The 13,000-nt window shown below is 37.5% G+C and overlaps 1 pseudogene across 1 annotated transcript in view; it reads left to right on the top strand.

Annotated features, from left to right (window-relative positions):
• Positions 1–12,795, top strand: part of UBE2Q2P16 (Putative ubiquitin-conjugating enzyme E2Q2-like protein) — a 54,575-nt pseudogene extending 41,780 nt beyond the window's left edge. Inside the window, exons 6-13 of the transcript XR_010131065.1 lie at positions 3,748–3,951; positions 4,684–7,958; positions 8,374–8,422; positions 8,543–8,640; positions 9,139–9,234; positions 9,693–9,745; positions 10,250–10,396; positions 12,672–12,795. The product of XR_010131065.1 is annotated as a Putative ubiquitin-conjugating enzyme E2Q2-like protein (transcript). The remainder of the gene's footprint in view (positions 1–3,747; positions 3,952–4,683; positions 7,959–8,373; positions 8,423–8,542; positions 8,641–9,138; positions 9,235–9,692; positions 9,746–10,249; positions 10,397–12,671) is intronic.
• The last annotated feature ends 205 nt before the right edge of the window (positions 12,796–13,000 follow it).

The raw sequence follows: 13,000 nt of genomic DNA, 5'->3' as shown, positions 1-13,000 counted from the left end.
TTTTGGTGAAGACAGGGCATAAAACTAGAACTAATAAGTCAAATTACAAAGAGGTGATTTTCAACTCAATGTAAGGAAGTGACTTGTAACTATTTAGACCCATCTGGTGATGTAGTCTTTGAAAACTAGAATGTTCTTCATCTTTAAGAATAACTTAGAAGGCTGAGATGTTAAATGGGAAATCAGATAACTTCATGAGATCCTTGTAGAGCCTGAGAGTCTCGTTCTGAGTTAAAATATACTAAGGTAACTCAAACTTCATTTTACCAGTCACCCTCAACCTTTATTTTCCCCTCCCTGAAGAACTCTTTTTATTTCTGTAAAATCTTGATTCCTGAGTTCAGGGTACAGAGCTTATGGAATAGAGTCCCCAGGTTTTGATGTAGAGGATCCTCTTTCTCCTGTCTGAAAATATCCTTTAGTATTTCCTTTAGTGTGACTCTGCAGATAGAAAAAATCCTTATTTTTTATTTCATTATTAAAGAGTATCTTCATTGAGCGTAAGTCTCTAGATTGGCAGTTTCCATCTTTCAGCACCTTGCAGATATCATTCTGTTATGCTAGCCTCCATTGTTTCTCCTGAAGTGTTTATGGTGGTTAAATCTTGTGAAGTCTTTGATCAGTTCTGGAAAATTCTCCGCAACCATATCTTCAGCTCTTGCTTCTGTCCCACTCTTTTTTTTCTTCCAGGGCTCTAACATATATGATAAACTTTTCAATATATTGTCTTATTTTCTCAATTTTCTACCTTTTTGTCTTTCTGACCTTTTTCCGGTTTACTGAATCTGTCTTCTGCTAGGTTACTGCTGTGGTTAAGCTTATCCATTATGTTATTAATTTCAGTTTTGGTAGTTCTAAATTGCAGAATTTCATATGGTTCATTTTATAATTTGCATTTCTCTGCCAGGTTTTCAGTCTTGTCCTGTCTTTCCTTGTCTTTCAGCAGAGTTATTTTGAAGTGTGTCTGCTAACTCTGTTATCTCAATCCCTTGTGGTTTTGTGTCTGTTGTTTGCTTCTTTTGTTTTCTGTTATGTCATCTTTAAGTCTCATGTGGCTTTTTATTTTTAGTGATAGACATTATATATGAAAAATTGTAGAGCTAATTTGAAGCCTTGGATGATATTCTTCTCCAGAGAGGATTTACATTTCCCCTGCCAGGGTCTTGGAAATTAACAATCAGGGATTGAGATGATTAAAGCTGGCCATCATTCCCTGTTGGGGCATTTTGCAGTTTGTTCTTCAGATTCCCAACCTAAGGAGTGGGAGACTTAGCAGGGCCTCTCCTCAGTGGATGCTGAGGTCCAATGTCTAACTCCCTGTGAGCTCTGTGAGGCTGTGAGTTCTAGCTCAGCTTGTTAACCTCTTCTTCTTTGCTGTCATTGGAAGAAAACCCAAGGGGGAGAAAAGAAGACCCTGTTCTCTGGTATTCCCTTTTCTCAGCCCTGTAATCATTACATTTTGTCCACCTTTCTAGTTCTCAGTGAGAGGATTGATCTAAGTTACCTACTCTATCATTATTGGAATGGTTCCTTTATATAGTTCTAGTGAAGTGAAACCCCTTCATATGTTTCATAAGTTTACCATAACAGTGTTCTGTTTGGGCCTGATTTTAACTTCATTTTTATTTGCTTTGGTTTTCATTTCACTTTTTCTGTGCTAATTTTACTTCTATGACTCTCACCCATTATCTGATAATAAATGTACATATTCTTTTATAGATTCTTTTAAAATCTTCTAAATAGTATATAGTATTAACGATGTTCTTAAAATTAATTAAACTTGCTTATTTGCTTTTTAGGATAACTTTCCATTTGATCCTCCATTTGTTTGAGTGGTATTACCTGTTCTCTCAGGAGCATAAGTTTAAGTGATTACTTTAAATGTTTTTTTTGTTTGTTTGTTTTTTGTTTTTTTTTTTAGTTTAAAAAAATTTTTTGTAGAGATGAGGTCTCACTATGTTGCTCTGGCTGTTCTTGAACTCCTGGGCTCAAGTGATCCTCCCACCTTGCCCTCCCAAGGTGCTGGGATGACAGGCATGAGCTGCTGTGCCTGGGCTACATTTTTTTTTTTAATATAGCGTGCACCAGAATCATTTGGAGAGCTAGTCCCAGGGTTTCTGATTCAGTAGGTCTGTGGTGTTGTCTGAGCATTTACGTTTTTAAGAAGTTCCCAGGTGAAACTGATACTGTTGTTCTGGGGCCTACATCTGGAACCACTGGTTATAAAGCATGATGTTGTTGATAGGTAGAGATTTTAGTGTTATATATATGCATATATACACATATATATACACACACACATATTTACACATACACACACACACATATATATATATATTCATACATTTTTATCATAAAAACCAAAGGTTTTTCAAATATAAATTGTGATTGAAGGTTTAGAGAATGTTATGATTACAGAGTGGTCCCCCACATATCTGTAATCCTAATTAGTACTTCTAGGAATAATCATGGGAAATCTCATGGACCTATGGAGCTGGCTAATTACTTCTAGAGGTGATAGTTGCAGTGTAGTAGAATCAAATGGTAATTGTCATGCAGTTTTACTGAAATTTGTATTGCTTCTTTTTTGTGATTGGAAGTCTTACAGAAGTGGGGAAAAGATCACAGTTTGCTAGGTTAGTTATGAAATGTTCTGTAGACCCTCAAAGTATGAGCAATTTAAAGTAACTTGAGGATTTTCAAACACTCAGCTGACTAATTCCATTATGTGACATAATCCACATTATGGTGATTAAAATCTAAACATCTCCAGCCCTTACTTTGATCATTTCTATGGTTGAGACAGTAATAGTTGCATTTAGGGTAAAAATATGAGTGACTACTTCAGACTTCAGAACTTTTCTCCAGAAGAGCTTTGTTGCTACAGTTATTTTTAGTTGTATTTGCTTTACATACTTATGTATGTGTTTTGGGGAATAAGATCCTGTTAAGAATCATTCTGCATAATCAGAATACATATTAACTGTGGTGCTGATACTACGGAATAGTTGTCTGGACATGATATCCATGTGTAAAAGTTCAGAGAAACAAGAAGTGTGGGTTAAAAAAAAAACCTTAGTATTACATGTGGATGTGCTGAGCTCATTTTGAGTTTCCCCACACAGTAAAGGAATATTGGTTTTATTATTTAATTACTTAATTTTATTGAGACAGGGTCTTTGTCTGTTGCCCCAGGCTGGAGTGAGTGGTGCAATCACAGCTCACTGCAACCTCTGCCTCCCGGGCTCAAGCCATCCTGCCACCTCAGCCTCCTGAGAAGCTGGGACTGCAGGCGTATGCCAGCACACCAAGCTAATTTTTGTATTTTTGATAGAGACAGGGTTTCACCATGTTGCTCATGTTGGTCTCGAACTCCCAGGCTAAAGCGATCCACCCCACTGAGACTGACAAAGTATTAGGATTATGGGTCTGAGCCACTTTGCCCAGCCCAATGTTGTTTGTTAAAATATTTTATTTATTTACTTATCTTTTGCTTTTCTGTTTTAATTTTTAAATTTCTGTTTTTTCATTATTGTGTTTTACGAGTCTACTTACCCGACGCCTGCAGCCTAATCTTTGCCATATCTCCCCAAATGTTCTGTGAGTGCTAATATAGTGGTATGGTAATAGATATTTGTTTTGTGGGGATTGCAAGGTTTTGGGGGAACCAGGTTCAAAATGTCTTTTACCAAAGGGCTTCTTGGAGCCTTAATGCCATTTTCTATTTTTCCCAAATTTGTTTATTAGTGTTCCTGACAGCATCTCAGAGGATGGTGTCCTCTGGCTTACTCTCTGGGAAATGCTGCTCTGTTGGAAATCCGGAGTTCTGAGTGATCCCCATGTGTTTTCTGCTGCAGAGCAGGACATGCTGAAGTGATTCCTTCGTGAGCAGATGTCAGAGGTCTCCCTCTGACAGCTTGTTACAAAGTTGATCACGAATATACTATTATGGTGAGTGGAAGTCCCAGGTTGGGTGTGAAGCAGAGTTGTTTAGAATTGTGTACTATTTTGTTACCTTTAAAGCTTCTCTAGGCTGTTTTGGTTTTGGCAGTAAAATTGCTATAAAAAGTACTTCTCTTGGCATAAAACCTCATGGTCAGTTTTGGAAGTTCAGTGTTAGGTAACCCAGCCAAATACTTACGTATACAAAATAAACACAAGACTGAAAAATAGTAAGTGTTTAACCTTTGTGTCTCTTGCTCACTACAGCAGGCTTTTTACTAGCCACCAAGCCATAGTTCTTTTGTTTTTCATAGTTGAATGTTAAAATGTCTTTTTAATGAGGCCCTTACTGATTGGGGAGAAAGGACATAAGTATTGTGCTTTAGTGTTATGTGCTGGTTTATAAAATTGTGTATGTTGACTCAATATCCCCATAAGCATAGGGAAAGGAAAACGGGTCATTTTTTGTTCAGAATCTTATTTGAGAAAAAAAATGATCAAAGAAAAGATTTGGATAAAAATCTGCAAATTCAGGATAAATGTATGAAAACATTTTAAAATGTGATTATGAAATAGACCAGTATAGCTTTTCAACATTTTGTTGTAAGAATCCCAAGAATGTAAGTTTATGATGTTAGTATACCACCTAGAATCGAGACAAATACATGAAGTTATGAATCATGCCATTTTCAGTTTTAAAATCTGTTACATAGTTTCTTCATTGATTCTTTTTTGCCACAGTGTGTTATGGTCCTCATTATTTGGATGAATAATTTGAATGATAAGTCAGCTTGTGACTTAGCCAAATAAATCTTCTGATTCCTAGTAAAGTGTTTTTCATTATATGAAATGCCAGCTATGTAAGAGGAGATTAAAAGTACTAAGAACTGTAAGTACTGCATTGATTATCATATGCTAACCATGGGCCAGGCACGGTGGCACACACCTATAATCCCAGCACTTTGGGAGGCTGAGGCGGGTGGATCACTTGAGGTCAGGAGTTCAAGACCATCCTGGCCAAGATGGTGAAACCCCCATCTCTACCACAAATACAAAAAATTTGCCAGATGTGGTGGTGCATACTGGTAATCCCAGCTACTCAGGAGGCTGAGTCAGGAGAATCGCTTGAACTCGGGAGGCAGAGGTTGCAGTGAGCTGAGATCGTGCCACTGCGCTCCAGCCTGGGTGACAAAGATAAACTCCATCTGAACAAAAAAGAAAAAGAAAAGCTAAGCATGGACTTAATTTCTCTGAGATTTAAAGCTGCAAAGAGTTGCTCTTCATGAAGTAGATGGGATCTCATCTGGGCAGTGAAATGTGAGTGGGGTTTGGTCAGCTGGTGGAGGTTGCAGGAAAATTATTTACAGAGGTGAAGAGTAAGCGCAATCAGGTATCTAGGAAAGAGAATGAGGGGTTCAGAGTATACGAAACCAATTTGAGCTATAACACAAGGAGGGTAGGATTCATGTAGAAGAGTTGTAGGAAATATTGCTGATGTAATATTTTGTACTCAAACAGTTCTGTGGATTGGTGACAGATTTGTTTTTTCAGGTAAGTAAACTATTACCCCTGGATATTCATCTTTCTATGTAGCTGGTTGAGAAACAGGGGAGTAACAGTAAAGAAACTGTTTTAGAATAAATCTGGTGACAGCAGAAGAGAATATGAGACACATTGTGCTCACAGAGCCTAGAAGAGTGTGACAGTAGTTGAGGGCACCGCTGCTGTCTTAGAGTGAAGTGAGGAGAACCTACATTGGTGTGGTAGTCATGGGAGTGGAAGGAGGAATGAAATGTGAAAGCCCATTGGAGGCAGAATCAAAATGGCTTGGTCTTAATAGTCAACTATTAAGTAAGGAGGAATTATTGGCTGACTTAGGAAGAAGTGAAAAATGTGAAATACCAATAAAACACCAGGCTTGCAATTTTAGTCAGGGTAAAGCTTAAGCATTGTGTGATTCTAGATAGATTACTGAGGAGTTTTGTTCCATTTATTTTATATCCCATATCTTTGAGCTATGATCCTATTCTTTATTTCTTGACATACCCAAACATTTTTTAAACTATTGTGATACAGCTTTTATATGATAAGCCTCACTCTTTGAAGTGTACAGTTTGGTGGTTTTTAGTATATTCAGAGTTATGCAGCCATTACCACTACCTAATTTCAGAACCTTTTCTTCTCCCCAAAAAGAAACCCCATGCCCATTAGCAGTCACTCTGTATACTCGTCTCCCCCACCGTTGATCCTGGCGACCTCTGATCTAATTTCTGTCTCTGTAGATTTGCCTATCCTGGACATTTCATATAAATAGAATCATACAAAATGTGGCATTTTGTGATTGACTTTTCTTTGAAGTGATTATAAAGCAAATGTCTGAAGAGGCCAAGCTTAGGATAGTGTTTGCTGTACAGCTTTGACAACTGAATTTTTTTCAGTTGAAAATATTACTGTGTCTGTATATGTGGCATATTATCCTTAGATGACCGTTACTTCAGTTATTAGAATTTTTTTCCCTAGTATTCTTGAACTGTCTCAATATTCAGTAGGAACCCTTTGGAGACAAAGAGCAGTAAGAATTTGGAACACATATTGACGAAATGAATGTCATTTAATACAGTAGTAGAGTCTACCACTTTTAGGTGTCAGTGCTGCTGGAAGTGTATATTAAGGAAAAGTTTACTTATCTTACTTATCTAGTGAAGGTACTAGAACTACTTCTGTCTTCTGTTTAGATTTCAACAAACATTTGCATAGGTATTACGCGGTTGTACAAATGTACTGTCTTTTGACCTGAAAATGCAAAAACTTCCTTTCTTCCCACTTTCTGAGACTCTGCAACCTTAAAGGAAGAGTGGTGTACTTTAAAGGAAAGGTGGTGATGGTTGGATAATGGGTAACAATGTCTACAATATACTTCCTTTTCCCAAAACAAGTTCCTGTCTACCATCAGCATCTCCAAAATTTGAAGATCAAGTGTGGTGTCAACTCATTAACTAAATGACTAGACTTCGAGCAGTTGTGGAACCAAAATCTGAGTGAGTGCCTGGATGTTCTAATTCTGTTAAATCAGTGAGTGCACATTATATACAATACTCTGTTAGCCCAGTGGCAGATTTAAGGAGTGAGAGAGAGATTTCAAATGTTTCAGAAATCAAATACACAAAGAATAAAAATTTGTAATCCCATGATTGTTTACCTGAGTGTAATTTTTCGGAGAGTTTTTCTTTTAGATTTTCTTTTCCTTCCATTAAACTTTCACTTTGAAAGTTCCCAGGGTTTGGGCAAAGCAAGTGGGAAAGACACTTGCTTGGATTCTCCAGGGCAAGGGAGTTAAAGAAGACTTCTTTCCCTCATTTTATTATTGAATAATGTCATGAAAACAATTATTAAGGTGAATGGTCTACAGTAGAAGTTTTTAGATGCTTTCTCTGCAAAATAATTTGGTTTAGTCAATGCAAGGATGCCTTTGGTTAGCTGGAATAGAAGATGCGCAGGCTAGAGTGGTCTTGGCAAGTCTTCTGGGGGGAAATACAGCATTTGGAAGGGTAGGAAGCAGAAGGAATCTCAAGCAAGGGAAAGGTGTGGGCAGAGCCCCGGAGGACAGAACCGTTTGTGGTGGACTTGGTGTCCACATAGATCTAATCAGTGGTCTTAGCTTTTGTGTTTTCAAAATTACCACAGTTTTTGTTCTAAAACTATCATTCCCTTGATTTTACTTTAGGCATGCTATCTGTGTATTTTGAAATTTAAAATAACATTAAAGGAGAAATGAAATTATTTTGTTTGAGAAAGAATTAAAAGGTTAAAACATCTTGATCTAAATAATTTTCTAATGGGAGATTTGGTACATCCCCAGAAGTTGTCTTTGGTTCAGAGAACAGTCTTCAGACCTAGAAAGGACTTGAGGAGTCCCAGAGAGGAGCCGCATAGTGTGAACCATTCGATTCTCACAACAGAATGGATAAGAACAATTTCAACCATGAAACCGTGCAGATGTTCATATTTTGAATAGGGTAAGATCAGTGCCATTGTCAGAGGAAAAACTCCTGGCCATCACAGGTTGGGAGAGAAAGTTTCCATTGTAAAGAACACTCAAATGCCATTTAAGGAAATGGGTTCTTCTGCCCCGATTCTTTGGAATATTTAGAGCCACGTTTTTAGTTTTTGACATCATAAAAATTTCAAAGTATTCTGTTCTGATTGCCATTTCAAACAATTGACTGGAATTTCAGAGCAATTACATAAGAGTAATACCATTAGAATTTTTAAATTACCTATAGTCCTATATGCCTAACAAGTATGTTCATGCTTACGTGTTCTCTTCTTGTCTTTACTGTGTGCGTACTTTCTTAATAATGCCACATGGAAATTGTTTCAGCAGGAATACTTCTCAAGGTAATTTTGTATGTTTCCTTTTTTCTTTTTAAGGTATGTATTGGGTGGAGGAGCATTATGTATGGAACCTCTCACAAAACAGGTGATTATTTTATTATTATACTCAATTTTCACCCTCAATAGAGTGTTTTGATTATGTAAGTTAGATCGTAAGTAGACGGTTCTCTTAAAGACATTTTAGTGTTTTTTTTTTTTTTCGTAGCTCCTACTTTCAAGAATGAAAAAGGTATCCCAGCAGTTTGGGAGGCTGAGGCAGGCGGATCACGAGGTCAGGAGATCGAGACCATCCTGGCTAACACGGTGAAACCCCGTCTCTACTAAAAAATACAAAAAAAATAGCCGGGCGTGATGGCGGGCGACTGTAGTCCCAGCTACCCGGGAGGCTGAGGCAGGAGAATGGTGTGAACCCGGGAGGCAGAGCTTGCAGTGAGCTGAGATGGTGCCACCGCACTCCAGCCTGGGTGACAGAGCGAGACTCCATCTCAAAAAAAAAAAAAAACAGAATGAAAAAGGCAAACCAGTAAAATAACATTGTACTTAGTGCTGAATTTATGCTAGGATAGGCGTTAACAGTGACCTTTATTTAAGGTTCTAATTTGTTCATGTTGGGCACTTAGAACATTGGTTTGTTGTTTTTTTGTGAGATTCTGGAAACGTTCCAATTTTACCTTTTCCCCTTGACTCCAGACTTTTTAACACTGGTCTGCTACTGTTAAGTTATATGCCATTTGGTTAGGCCTTCTCAAGTGGGAACCAGGAACGCTGCTGTGTTCTAGAGATGTTTTGTTCTTCCTGTAGGGCTGAAGCAGTGCCTACTCGATAGAATCAGTCATCATGCAAATAAAAGCCACCTGAGTCAAAGGCAAAGCCAGAGTGCAGCTTGGAGCAAAGAAGGTACTTTTATTAAGAATTGTACATAAACCATAAGATATATTTTATGCTACTTTGTGAGCCTTCTTCCTATGTTAATTCTTTTTGAGAGAATTCATTTCATTTTCATTTGGTTTGTTTTCTTTTTGTTACAAAGATGATCTATAGAACATACAGAAGTATAAGAAAATTAAAGTTACTAACTGATAATCACTTAATGATTTAGTATCTGATTATTTAGTCTTTGTTATATTTACTGTAGAGAAACATGTCTACAGTTGTAAATTTATTAATGTTATGTATACCATAGTAAAAGTTATATGTACTTTGAAGTATTGCAAAATTGAGTTCATGTTATAAAATTAATTCCTGATGAACTTTTATGTGCTAGGCACTAGTCTTTTTATTTACTTATTTTTACTTTTTTTGTTTCCCTCTGTGCCTATGCTTACCAAGTCTTTTTATTTTTTACTTTTTATTAGCTCTTTCAATCCTCTTAATAACTATCTGCATTTTATGGATGAGGCAACTGAAGGTAGGTAACTCGTCCAAAGTCACAGGTGGCAGAGCAAGGATTGGAACCAGACAGTCTGACTGCCCTAGGCCCAACCAAGAGGAGCTGAGAGCAAGCCACGGGGCAGAAGGATGTTGGAGGCTGGTTTTCTGTTCAGTTAACATGAAATGCAGGCTGTAACCTTAATTCCAGGACATTACTGAGAAAGCCTTCCAAAGCCAGAGGGTTTTTTTTTGTTTGTTTTGTTTTGTTTTCCATGACCATGACTTTTGAGCAAAAATTTGGTTTTGTTTAAAGGCAATATGGTGCTCTAAGAAACTTCCACTCACACTTATGGAGGGAATGGTAGTTGAGCTAAATAGTGAAATGCTGTAGCACACAGCCTTTAGGGCAGCTTCTGACCTATTTCTATGGTCAGGAAAGACACCTATCTTTGCCTGCTGCCCACAGCCTCTAGTTATTCACCTTCAGAATTTCCTAGTCTGTGATCACATTCAGATGAGAGATCTGTTTTGTTTTTTCCAGGGTAGCAGGAAGTGAGTCACCACCTATACTAAGCAGTCTAGTCTTCTGTGTATAAATGAGCAAGGGTGGGGAGCCAGATTGGAGAACCTTGTGTAATGCTGAGATGCTCCAAGAGAATCCAAGAGGATGTCAGGATTATGCATGGAGGTAAAGTGGTCTCATGTTAGTTGTACCCACAGCTCTCATCAGAAGCAGACACAGATACTTTTTGTAGGAAAACATCTCTAACTTAAGCCTGTAGGATTCCCAAAGATTAAAAGCAGGCAAATATGAATTCAGTCAAATCATAGCATTCAAGTAGTCTCAACCCAACATATTTGAGAATTGTTAGAAACAATGAATATGTTTCCCAAAGACTAGGTTTTGGAATTATCAGATACAGAACACAGACTTCAAATATTAGAATTGTGAGAAAATAGTTACATGTCAAACCTAATATAAAAGAAAGATGGACTCATTAAATTGAGCAACAGAAAGGCCACCAGGAATGATGAGGACCTGAAAAGAAAATGGATGAACTAGAACTTACAGAAATAAAATATACAGCTGGGTCTGGTGGCTCACACCTGTAATCCCAGCACTGTTTGGGAGGCCGAGGTGGGAGGATGGTATGAGCCCAGGAGTTGGGGAGACAAGCCTGGGCAACATGGTGAGAACTCATTTCTGTAAAAAATACCCCAACACCACCAAAAAAAAAAAAAAAAAAAAAAAAAAAGTAGCTGGGTATGGGGCACGTGTCTATAGTCCTAGCTAGTCAGGAGGCTGAGGAGGGAGGATCACTTGAGCTCAGGAGGCAAGGGCTGCACGTGCATGCCACTGCAGTCCAGCCTGGGTGACAGAGTGAGACTCCGTCTCAGAATAAAATGAAATAAAGAAATAAAAAATGTAATTGTTGAAATAAAAAACTCAGTGGATGGATTAGACATCAGAAGAAAGAATTAATTGGTTAGACAATTATCTCCCAAAAGTGAGTCAGTATGTTACACAGAGAAACATGAGGATAGATGATAGGGCAGAAGTCGGTGGGGTTGTAGGGGGAGGGAGATCAGAATGAGGTCTAAAATATGTCTTAGTGGAATCCCAGGAGGAGATATTAAAATTATATTAGAAAGTGAGAGAAATAGAAGTTCTAAAGGTGATAGAAGGAAGTCCACATAAATCAGTCACAACAAATGTAAATGGACTAAAGTTACCAGTTAGGTGGAACTAATAAAAGAATATCCAGCTGTTTTAATCCATCATATTTAAAATTTAAGGATATGAGAAGATTGAAAGTTTTTATAAAGGAGAGAGAGTAATAAAGATATGGCAGTATACATTAACCAAAAACAAGTGATGGAGCTTCAGTATCAAAAAAGGATTTTGGAACAGAAAGCATTAGTAAGAAACTTGATGCTGACTGTTAATTAGGAGGATGTAGCAATTTTCATATTTTATGTACCTGTCAAAATAGCCTCAAAATGCAGGAGAAAAACTGATAAAACCACAGGGAGAAATTGACAAGTCTGCCAGCATATGTGGAGATTTCACCATACCCTGCTTACCATAAGTAAGTTACACGGAATGCCCATATGTAGATTTGAATAACCAGTGAATGGACATGGTGTAATGGACAAATATAGACCTTTGTACCCAATAATTAGATATTCTATATTCTTCTCAAGCATATGTGGACTGTGGGAGAAACATTAATTATATATTAATTCATAAAGCAAGTCAGAAGATTTAAAAACAATTGGTACCATCCACACCATATAATTTATAATTTAAATATGAAGCAATTAAGGTTAGAAGGCAATAATGAAGAGATTAACAAAAAGCTACATGAATTTGGAAATTAAACACCCTTGTAATTCATGGTTTAAAAAACTCAATACAATTTTAGAATGCTTAGAATTGAACCATAATTAAAATATGAAACTTCTCTCTATTCCTCTCTCTCTCCCTCTCCCTCTCTCTTCCTATCTGGAACATTCAAGAAGCTAATCTTTTTCAATGAAGAACACCCCAAATACTGAAAAGTAGGAAAAAGACAGATGGCATTTCATGGTAATCCCTTCCCCCAAGAGTGTAGAATGTTTCTTTAGCTTCTTTGATAGTTTGTTTACTTATTTATTAAGTACTTACTATAAACCAGACTCTGCTTTAATTTGTGATGAACAACCTAGAGATTAAGTCCTGCCCTATGGATTTTATATTAGAGTGAGAAAAACAGATAGCTAAGTCTGGAGCTCAGGGGTGAGGCCCAGGTTGGAATTATAGATTCACTTGACCAAGGTGAAACCTGGTGTGCCCCCTCCTACTTCACATCCCCAGACATACTTCTAGAACATTTCTGTTCTATTCTTGTGTATAAACTCTTCCTTTTGAGCCTCTCTCCATTGATGCATGTCAACCTCTACTTGTCTTTTGTTGATTTTAGGCCACTTGCCCATATAACTTGGAGGATATTGAAGAAGAATCATACTGACCTGGTTCTGCTACCTAACAGCTGAGTTACTTTGGTCAAGCTCTTGGACTTCTGAGGCTGTTTCCTAATTTCAAAAGTGGGTATATGATGTGTTAGGCCCTGGTGCGTTGCAAGGAAGAGGTACACACATATCACCTTTGATTATGAGGGCCGAATGTTAACTTGGATGGAAAGCCATCCAAACAGCGATATTGTCTCTGGCCCTAGTAATTTCAAAACCTCACAGAATATTAATTTAGCAGTATTTAGGATAGGGTTTGAGCTCTGAAGACCTACAGTGT

The sequence above is a fragment of the Gorilla gorilla genome, chromosome 16 (assembly GCF_029281585.2).
Source record: "Gorilla gorilla gorilla isolate KB3781 chromosome 16, NHGRI_mGorGor1-v2.1_pri, whole genome shotgun sequence".
Taxonomy (NCBI): Eukaryota; Metazoa; Chordata; class Mammalia; order Primates; family Hominidae; genus Gorilla; species Gorilla gorilla.
The sequence above is the reverse complement of the archived record's forward strand: the minus strand, read 5'-3'. Positions and strand labels throughout refer to the sequence as shown.